This window comes from Rhinolophus sinicus, linkage group LG06, assembly GCF_036562045.2.
Source record: "Rhinolophus sinicus isolate RSC01 linkage group LG06, ASM3656204v1, whole genome shotgun sequence".
NCBI lineage: Eukaryota > Metazoa > Chordata > Mammalia > Chiroptera > Rhinolophidae > Rhinolophus > Rhinolophus sinicus.
The window spans coordinates 8611540-8622765 of NC_133756.1; positions in this window are offsets into that span (position 1 = coordinate 8611540).

Consider the following 11226-nt stretch of genomic DNA (forward strand, 5'->3'; position numbering starts at 1 on the left):
TGTTCCCCACTGGTCAGGAGGAGCAGATCTCAGTCTGAGCTCCTGACAGCCCAAGTGCCAGCAGTTTTCCGTTGATGGCCTGGTTCCTGGAAGGAGAACACATGGATCCATTTTGGACCAGACAGAATTTTTTCATGGTGCCCACCAAGTCGAGTGAGATATGTCCTCAAAGCTGGCAGTTAGTCAGCCTTGGGGTCTCCAGGGATGCAGTCCCGTCCCTCCATAGAAGCGCCGATCACCTGTCAATAGTGCCATTCAGTCAAGTCAGTGATTTGGTGACCAGCATACAGTGTTTGTGAAGAGGCCCCTTGTGCTTGGGAGAAAGACTGGGCCCTGCTCTCCAGGAGCTGACAATGGGGTGTGGACGACACACAGTAGTCCAGGAAACAAAGTGCATTCTCTAATCCAGCATGAGGAATGCTAGACAGAGAATGCATTCTGAAGAGGATGTGATGCATTGGTTCTTTACTGTGGGGAGAGGCTGCAGTGCATGCCTGTCCAGTCCTTGGAGGAGAGGACTGAGCAAGGGGATGGCGGTCCTTGGGGCCATCGGGAGGGTGACATTGGAGTTCCAGCACATGATCAGTGCAGGAATGTAGACTGGAGGAGAGGTGAAGAAAGGGTTGTGTTAAGACCGATTCTGGAGGACCTGCTGACAGGTTGGATGTATTGGAGGAAAAGAAAGAATGAAGCTGGAACCAGTGTGCTTGGCCTGATTGGCTGGGATATGGTAGTTTCTAACCGAGATGCACAGGACGGGGCTGGGGACAGAGTTGGACAGTTGGGGCTCGAGTTCCACTGGGATTGGGGATGTGTGGGATGCATTTTTTAAAAAGATTTTATTGGGGAAGGGGAACAGGACTTTATTGGGGAACAGTGTGTACTTCCAGGACTTTTTTTCCAAGTCAAGTTGTTGTCCTTTCAATCTTAGTTGTGGAGGGTGCTGTTCTGATTCAAGTTGTTGTCCTTTTCAGTCTTAGTTGTGGAGGGTACCTGGAGCTCAGCTCCAGGTCCAGTTGCCGTTGCTAGTTGCAGGGGGCACAGCCCACCATCCCTTGCGGGAGTCGAACCGGCAACCTTGTGGTTGAGAGAATGCGCTCCAACCAACTGAGCCATCCGGGAGGCAGCTCAGCTCAAGGTACTGTGTTCAATCTTAGTTGCAGGGGGCCGAGTCCACCATCCCTTGCGGGATTCGGAGGAGTTGAACCGGCAGCCTTGTGGTTGAGAGCCCACTGGCCCATGTGGGAATCGAACCGGCAGCCTTCGGAGTTAGGAGCACGGAGCTCCAACTGCCTGAGTCACCGGGCCGGCCCGTGGGATACATTTTTGATGTCCACGGAGATTTGTTCAGTTGGCTTTTGGATATGGAGTCTTGTATGGACAGGTGCTATTTGTTTGTAACAGTACAGGTGCTGCTTTCTTATGGAGTCTTGTATGGACAGGTGCTATTTGTTTATAACAGTACAGGTGCTGCTTTCTTTTGCATAAATTAAAATATTCACAACATATTCACCCTCAATATCCTCATGGTCCAGTTTCAACCGTCATTGGCCATTTGTCACCTTTGGCATCTCACGGAGTGGTACTGGAAGCTCTGGTGAGGCCCTGAGAGCCTGTGGAATACAGCGTGGGTCAGGCTGCCAAGTCCCTGTGCCCCCCACCCCCAGACCCTTAGAACTTTGCAGCACAGGAGTGGCCAGTGAGATGAGAGGAAGTGCAGGGGTGCCTAGTGTTAGGCAGAATTCAGGAGAAGGGATGTCTGTAACCACCTCCTCACTGCCCTCATCCAGGAACCCACCGCCCTCCTCCCTCTGCCCAGAGGGCCTCAAGAGCCGGAACTTCCCCAGAGAGGTCCGCCAGAAGTTGCATGACTTCGCCTCGGGTGTGAGCGCCAACCCCAGCAAGGATGAGCGGGTAAGAGCTGAGGAGAGTTAGGCCAGGCAACCCTCCCCTTAGCCGAGCCCATCCTTAGGGGACACCCCCCGCTTTAACTCCTGAGTGGCCCGTCTGCCAGGGCACTGGTGGTCTCTGGCTCTCCTTGAACTCTCCTGGGGACAGGAGCTACTTGGCTGGCAGACCCTGACAGGTCCAGCATTCACACGTGGAAGGTTTAGTTTTTTTTACCTGAGGTACTAATATACCCAGTCACGTGTGGCTTCAACAGATGCTCCCTGAGCACCTGCTGCGGCTAGGCCCCGGGGGTACCAGGGTGAGGAGTGTCGAGTCTCTGCTTCATGGAGCTTCCGAGGTGGAGGAGGCAAATGCCCGTGGAGCCCAGTACTTACAGAGGCAGGAAGCCGGAGTAATGGACGGGGAAGCTCGTAGGGAACAGGCTACGGGGCAGGAAGGAGTTTCCTGCGGCTCAGCAGCCTGGGCCTGCTCCCTCTGCCCATTTCTCTTCCCAGTCCAGTAGGCAAGGCTCGGCCGTTTGCTCCACCTACTTCTCTTCCCCATCCAGTCAGCAAACCTTTCCCACGTGGTCGCTCCACCCACTACTGGTTTTGTCCAATCAATGGGACTGTGCAAACAAGGGCTCTACTACTCCTTGTTCCCTATCCAATTAGCAGGGCTCTCCCCGCGGGCGCCCGCTTCTCCCACCCAATTGGCAGAGTTCTCCCAGTGACTTCCCCGCCCACGTCTCTCCCGGTCCAATCGGCATGGCTCTCCCAGAGATCTCCCTGCCCATTTGGGCGGCTGAGCCAGGTGTTGGCTCCTGAGGAAGGAAAGGGCGCTGGAGTGAGGCCGAGGTGCGCTCCAGTGGGCAGTGGCTTGGTGCCCGCCGCGGGAGGCCGCGCTCCACAGGCCGTGCCCTAGCCCTCCCGGCTCTGCGTGGCCGTCGGTGGGCCCGCGGCGCGAGGCAGGAGGAGGCTGGGCCCGAGCACATGTTGGGCGGCGCAGCCGGCCTGTCCGCGCCTCCGGCCCGCGCCCGGCCTGCTCGGTGGCCCCCGGCCTGCTCGACGGCTCTGTGCGCTCCGAGGGGCCCGCGATCCTGGTAACAGCGCCGCCGGATGGCCTCTGAATGGAAGCAGGCCCGAGGCTGTGTTGTTTTCGGCAGGAGAACCTGGCCTCCGAGACCAGCTTAACCGCAGAGCAGGTGTACAACTGGTTTGCCAATTACCGGCGGCGCCAAAGGGCGGGTCTGCAGCGCGCAGCGCCAGGGGCCGCCCCCTCTGTCGAGGACCCTAGTGCGAGGGGCCCGGAAGCCCCGCAGCCCTCACGCCGCCACCGTGGCCCTGGGTGTGTGGATAGGCCTCAGTGGTCTGGTGAGTGGCCCGAGGGCCCCAGCGTCCTTCAGGTTGGGGCCTGATTTCTGACGCCACTGTCACTGCACCCTGTGCCTTGGGTCAGGCCTAGGTCAGTCTCTGGTTATAGGGACAGCCCCACGCCCCAATCTGCACGTCCAGGGCTTCACCGTGTAAGGAGCGAGAACGCTGAAGCTGAGGGTCATGTGGGCTGCCGCCCCGTTTGCGTTTAGACGTTACTGCGTAGCGGGGGGGCCAGAAGTCAGTAGATTTGGGAAGTGAGCCAGGCGCGTTGTAACTATGGATTGTGGTTCAGACCAGAGAGCGATCAAGGGACAAACAATGTTGGGATGTCTCAGTGGTGACACCCTTTTCCAAACAGCTGGGCTACTCAACGTGCTGGGAAGGAGGCTGGAGCTTGAGCGTCACAGCCTCCCCTCCCATGAGATCTGCTTTCCACAGGAGGTGAGGACAGGGGGCCTGCACAGTCCCTGGAGACCACCCAAGGGCTGTGGGGGCCTTTGGCCCTGGCCTCGGACTTTCCTGGAGACGAAACTGTGCCAAACCCACTGGCTCCCAGGTACTGCCATCCCTATGGCTGGAGGACCATATTCCTGCTCAGCTCCCCCATCCTCAGTAGGAGACCAGGCCTGGGTGGAGTGGGCGTGGGAATGCTGGCACCAACCTGGCAACCGGGGCAGTGGTGGTGAGAGCAGAGATAGCTGTGACCATAGAGGTTGGGGAGCCACAGCCTGACTTCGTGTGTATTGTGGAGAAGGGAGAAAACAGACGTAGGAAGACAAACATGCAGGCTTACCTTCTAAAGGCCAGCTCTGCTTTCTTGTGTTTTGTGTGGTTTGTTTTGTTGGGTTGATAGCAGCTGCATCTCTTGAGTTCCTGCTGTGTGGCAGTCCCTGTGCATTTCCTGCGATGAGGGAGAGAGGACAAGGCGAGTGCTGGTTCGAGCACAGGGTCAGGCACATCTTGTGTAACTGTCAAGCTGGGCATACCTCTTTCATTTATGGTGTGACATCAGCATCTTCAGTAACAATAGCGGGGCCTGGCATAGCATCCACACCAGCACCACCCAGGAATGTGTCTTTAGGCAGCCGCCTGTAACCTCTCGGTGCCTCCCCCTTCTCACCTGTGAAATAAGGATAGTTGTAGGACCACCCTGCAGGTTGTCACAGATATGACTGGGGTTGGTGGTGGGTGTTAATGAAGGCCCAGGGGAACCATCTGAGATGCAATGAGCATTTGTGGAATGTTCGTTCTTTATCAAATAAGGCCTCATATTCCTTTAAGATGAGCCATCATTCTTTCACAGAGCTGTTAGGCTCAGGTTTCCAGTCATTGTGTTTTTCAAGTGTCTCTAGAACCTGTGCAGCCACAGGGAGACCAGTGAAGGCAGCAAGATCAGGGTGTGCTGGGTTCCAGTGCCTGGCCCAAGGGGGCCTCTGCCCACCAAGGGACAGTGTTGGCTGTGTCCCCAGTTCTTTGCAGAGCGGTGACCTGTACCCGGAGGGGCCCGGCCACGATCCTGCCACTGTCCCCACCGTCTGTCCTCTGACTGCTGGCAGCAACGACATGCTGGACCCCAAATCATGGCTGCTGTCCCTTGCACTGGCATCCTCCAGGGAAGGTTCCCTTCAGACTGGGCAGCTGGTCCACAGTCATGGGCTGGACTTCATGACGCGTTCTGCAGACACTGACATGGCTGAGTCCATCGCCACCCGCATCGAGCCCAGCCCTACAGGTGGGTCCTCCCCAGACAAACCATGGGTTTCTGCGCAGAGGCTGTACCTGCTCAGGTCCCTGGGGGCACAGAAGTGAGGGAAGGGCCAGGACGTTCCACGGGAACTGTGTGGGTTTGACTAGACCCAGAGCCGATGTACCTGGAACAGAGGTTCTTCCCACAAACATCCCAGATAATACTTCTCATTTTTTAATTGTCAAAATAAAACATGCCCATGACAAAAGATCGGGCAGTGAGGAAAGAGTTAAAATGAAACAGCTGCCATTAGACCCCCCATTTCATGTAACCATGTAGTTTCTGATCTAGTTGTCATTGCACACTCTAAATGCCTTTAAATAACACACATGGAGACACATGTTTCTTACCCAGCCATGCAGTAGCATCTGTAGCACCCCATCTTGTGAGGAAGATGCTCATTGTGAACTCAGCTGTCACCCACAGTTCTGAGTCTCTGTGGTTGTGTATCTGTTCCTGGGAGTGTGTACTTGCCTTTGTTTTTTCCTTGCATTGCCTGCTTTTCCACATTTTTCTCCCAATATTGCAAGTGTTCCATCTAAAGACTCGCTGGGATTTTCTGTCCCATCCAGGTGATGTGTCCCTAGGCCGGCTCAAGGCCATCGTCCCCACGCAACTGCAATTGCCTCCCTGGGTTTGCTCCCGTGTTTCTTGAATTACAGGTCTTGTTCTCTTTCCTGATACCTTTGTTACGACAGAGAATGTCTCTGCAGTGAAGTGTGCCTGCAATGTTAATTTTCCGACAAATGTTGTCCCGTTGTCTGTAGTCTGGCCTCCCATTTGACCAACAATTTCTCAGGGACAGACGTCAGAGTTTACAACACGTTTTCCCTTAAAAATCTGAAGGTATCGTGTCACTGTCTGCAGCACCCAGTGTGGTTGCTAAGCCACGTGTCATTTAATGCTGCCTCCTTTGTAGAGCACCTGTTGCAGGTGACACTGGTTAACAGCATGATTTTCGGGTGTATGGCATCGTAATCCACTCTGTGCACCCCATGTGGTCGCAACACCAAGTTTGTTTCCTCCCGTCTCTGTGTATTTGCCCACCCTCACCCCACTCCTGGGGATCACCGTTCTATTGTCTGTGAAATTGTTTTGTTAGTTCATTGGATACTTTTTTGTTTTATATTTCTTCCACGGATGGATGGATAAAGCTGGAAAAGGAACTCTGTGTTTTAAAGACTTGGTGTTCTGAACTTTCACAGCAGTAATCCCAGATGTGAGTCTTTCTTAGTCACTTTGCTGTTAAGCCCTTGCTTTTAAAACAAGACAAGTTCTCCTTAAGCTCTGAGCATTTTTTCCTAATATTCTTAGATAGTTTTTCTGATTAGTCCCTCCCTCAGTTCTCTCTTTAGAACGTTATGTGGATATTGGAAATCCTACACCAATCTCTCAGAATACCCACCTTGTTTGTTACGTTTTCTTTTTTACTGTATGTGTTTTTGAAGGTATTTCTTAAACTCTGTCTTCCAACATTTTGTTTTGACAGTTACATATTTTAAGAGAATTCCAAGTTCTCTTTTCTCATCTCTGAATTTTCCTTTCTTCATAGCGCACGTCACTTCTTATAGCTGCAATATCTTACATTTCGCTGCAGGTCATAATGAGAATTTTCAGAAACTTGCTTTGTTGCCCGAAGGCAGGACTGTTGGGACTGTGAGTCCCGTTCCTTGAGTGGAGAAGGCTGAGGGGCCAGAAGGAGGAAGGCGGGGGACTTGGCCTAGGCGCAGCCCTTCCATCCATCGCGTCAGCCTTGCATTTCCTGCTGTCCATTTTTTCCCAACCGTCAGAGACTCATGTTTGTCTATTATATTTACTAACAAGGCTGGAGTGGGGACAGTTGCTGACACACTTCCTACCACTGGGGGAGCTGGTCTTTACACCAGGTGCAGTCAGCTGCCAAATGGTCAGGCAGGTCCTCGGGTGTGAGCAGATCTGGGCCGCCGGCCAGCATGCCAGGTGGTCACTCTGTCCGACTGAAGGGAGGACAGTGTGAGCCTGGGCGGCTGCCTGTGTTTTGGGTCTAAGGTCAGGAACTCAGGGCAGTTTCACCGCCAGGCAGACTCAGGGCAGAAGTGAACCCTCCTTCTCAGGTCACTTTGCTCCTAAATGTCTGTTGACCCAAAACTGATGGAGTGAAAGATATTCTGAGATATTCTGTGAAACATTTTAAGAAGAGAAAAAGGATAAGATAAGGTAGCGATGCTTTGTACCTCAGTGAAATCATGCTGACACGGTGAAAGGTGAAAAACACACACAGATGTGGATTGCCCATGTCCCATCCTCGCATGGGGCAGCAGCCTGGTGGGGACTGTGTGAGGTCTGGAATGACAAAGCAAAATTCGACTTGGCTTTGGTCTCTGGGAGCCGGAAGAGGCCTTTGAGATGGGCAGCTGCGGCCTTTCCTTCCTCAGGGAGGCCGAGGCCTGGGGCAGGTCCCGGCTGTGCTTCCCATGGGCCATGCCCCTTCCTCCCCACATCAAGTGTGGCATTTCTTCCTGTGCAGGATTTGCGGACCCAGCCAGCGGCAGCCCCCAGAGCACATACCTGGATGAGGGTCCAGGCACCAGTGTTAGCCGGGCAGAAGGACAGGCAGGCAGCTACCTGTTGACGCAGGCTCCCGAGTTCACCCAGAGGTAAGCCTGGCAGAGCCAAGGTGCAGACATGCCTGGTGCAGAGGGGGCAGTTTCCTCGCGGACATGACAGAAGTGGATGGCTCCTCTCCCCGAGACTGCCCTGGGCCCCAACATCCTCTTTCTGGCAGTTTCTTTTCTCCAGACAGTTTCTTTTCTGAGCAGCATAAAGACCCTGGTTTTATATTGCAAATCGCAGCTTGGAAGGGGTTTGGGGGGACCGTGGATGGCCTGGACTGTGGCTGTGGGGCCAGGACAATGTACAGGAGACAGCAGAGGAGACACAGGGGAGCCTGACAGGTCCCCAAGACCAGGTCCCCGGGCTCGGGGTTTCCCTCAGCTGGCAGCTGAAGGCCAGGTGCCCAGAGAGGGCGGGATCATGGGGACGTTGGGGTGCAGTCCCCAGGCCGCAGGCTGTGCTCGCTGGAGCAGCTGGGTGTCCATGGCCAGGAGCCGAGATGGAGCAAGTGCTGCCATAGGCGCTCCGGCTGGCGTGGCCTCTGCACTGGCCGTCTCAGCTCGGACTCGGAAGCCACAGCGCGTTCTTGTTCTGACCTGATGGCCTTGATTCCTTTTCAAACACGCTTCGTTGCGGGTCATTGGCACATAGTAAACCAACACGGTTACATGGTGCAGGTGACAGCTTTCTGAGTGCGACTTACACGCGCCCTGAAGGCCGTGAGTCATGGCGGCCATGTCCCACCTCCACGGCCACCACCCCAAGACCACCACCTGCTTCCTTTAGCTGCATGTTCTAGAATGTCATAGACGTGAATTCACACAGCTTTTGGTTTCTGGGTCTGGCTGCTTCACTGGGCCTGACTGTGAGGGCAGCCCTGTTGCTATCTGTCCCCATCCATTCTCGTCATCGTCGAAGATGTCCCTTGGTGTGGCTGCACTGTGGTTTGTGGACCATCCCCTGTGGGACATTTGGGAGTTCCCGATCAGGGGCTGCTGTGGGTGTTACCGTGTCATCTGCCCCACTGAGTGGGAGTAGAGTGACCGGGTCACCGGGTCCATGTGTGATTGCCTTTTTAAGGCACTGCCAGACAGTTGTCCCTAGTGGCTGCACATGTCACCTTCTCTGCTGTCTGTGTTGCTCCCCTTGATTTGGTCCCAATGGCCTCTTTGTCCTTCACACCCTAGGCCTGTCCCTTCTGCGTGACCTTCTCCTCCCTCACATTTCTGCTCGCCAGCCCTTCTCTGTGAGCCTGCTCTGACGCGCTCTGTCCCACCCAGCCACGTGCCTGACATGTCACAGGCCCCTCGAGCGGCCTGCACACCCAAGGACACCGTCCCCGAGAGCATCCGTCCCTGGAAGGGCTCCCAGTCCTCACGGGGCAGACGGTGTGACCGGTGCTCCCGTGACTCATGGCCTATCCTGAAATGGTCCTTTTCCAGCTTCCCGGAGCTGGTGCCGGGCGCGTCCACCTTCTCTGGCCCTGTATCCCCCGTGGAGCTGAGCCAGCCCCTGCCCTCCAGCCAGGTGAGGCTGTCCTGCGAGGTAGCATGGGCTTCCGTCCTAACTCCTGATCGGCTCACCTTTGGGGTGAAGAAGCCGGTGCAGGGAGGCCTCAGGCCTGCATGTGGGTGGAGGGGAGCCAGGGGCGGGTCCTGCGGGAAGGCAGAGCCAGGCAGAGGGGCCCCTGTGTGCACTGCCATGCTGGCTTTCCAGGTGCAGTGGCCCGACAGCCAGGCCTCCAGCGATGCCTGCTGGGGGGCCAGGATGCTCCTTGAGCTGTCAGGGGGCAGCCTGGACTGAGCTGCCCCTCGGAAGCTAGGCCAGTGCCCCAGGGGAGCATTCAGCACAAGTCACAGAGCTTTACCCGACTGAAGAGTGCGCGGTGGGGCTCTGCTCAGAAGCGCGGGGCTGCTTGGCCCATCATGTTTGCAGTTTGGTTGGCAGCTCCCGATACTGGATGAAGCATTTGAGAAATGTCTTTGAGCTCAGAAGCCAAAGCTGGGCCCGTCCCCGTCAGGCAGTGGCCGGTTGCACAATCACCCCTGGGCAGTGAAGGCCTTTCCAGAGCCGGGAGCCTGTTCCCCTGCCGGCTGCCCCATGACTTGTCCTGTGACAAGGCCAGACTTTTCCCCCCAGAGGTGGTGTGGTTGGGGTGGCCCAGGCAGGGTGGGGTTTCACACCCAGGTTGTCATTTACTATGTTTGCAAAACAAGGATTCAATTAAAGTTCAATGTTCTGAGCCCTCCTGTTCTTCACTTAACCCTTAGCACCTACCCCGCCCCCTGCCTGTCAGTTCCCGGCCAGCATTTCCCGAGGTGAGTGTGCATTAGCTGATGTGTCACAGCCTGTGGCCGGACAGGCTCCACACTGGGTGCCTCTGCCCTCTGCCTAATTGCGTTGTGGGGACCAGGAATTGTCCTCGTGGTGGACTTGGCCATGCCCAGTCTACATACAACAGCCGAGCAATTCGTGTGATACATCGGGACACCAGGGAGCAAAGTCAAGTTCATGCCTTCAGGGTTCACAGGATAGTGGGGGAGACAGGAATAGGGCAATTGAAAAAGTTGCTAATGGGATGGTGTGAAGTGGGGCAGCTGAGAACCCAGGATGTGTGGTAGCACATGGAGCTCCCTGGGGGTGGGGGGGCGTCCCAGCTGACCACCTGTGCCCAGCCGGTCTGGGACGGGGCCTCTCAGCCCCATTCCTGCCCCTTGGCCCCACTCTGCAGACCTGGCATCCATCGCCTCCCACCTTCAGTGCCAAAACTGCGTGTCCGAGCAGCAGTGATAATATGAGGAAGTCGGACATGCAAGTTCAATAACTCACCCAAGAAAAAGTGCTACATACTTCATTGCTGAATATCACTATAGTCACCGTCGAAGTACTCCCCTTGGGAAGCCAGCGCCTAGTCCACCCTTCAAAGCAGTTTTAGAGCTCTTTTTCTGGAATGGCCATCAGAGCTGTCATCGTATTACCCTTGATGTCCTGAATGTCATCAAAATGTCTTCCTTTCAATATTTCCTTTATCTTTGCATAAAGAAAGAAGTCTTTGGGGGCCAGATCAGGTGAGTAGAGGGGGTGTCCCAACCAGTTCATTGGTTTACTGGCTAAAAACTCCCTCACAGACAGTGCTGTGTGAGCTGGTGCATTGTCGTGATGCAAGAGCCATGAATTGTTGGCAAAAAGTTCCGGTCGTCTAACTTTTTCAAGCAGCCTTTTCAGCACTTCCAAATAGTAAACTTGGTTAACTGTCCAGTTGGTACAAATTGATAAAGAATAATCCCTCTGATATCAAAAAAAGGTTAGCAACATCATTGCAACAAGTTCACGGACTTAATTGTACCCCATGCAGACATTCAGTCTCATTGTGTGTTCCCTAGAACCATGACCATTTCAGTTTTTAAATAACTTGTTTTGAAACAATAGCAAAACTACGAGAAATTGCAAATAGAATATAGAGATCTTTTTTCTGTGAACCATTTGAGAATGTTACTGACCTGGTGCCCCATCCCTCTAATGCTTTTATTGTTCCCTTCAGCTGTGGAATTCACATGCACCCAGTGACTGGCACAGATGGGCGGTCAGTACTGGTGCTTCACTCCCTTCTAATCTCCAGAC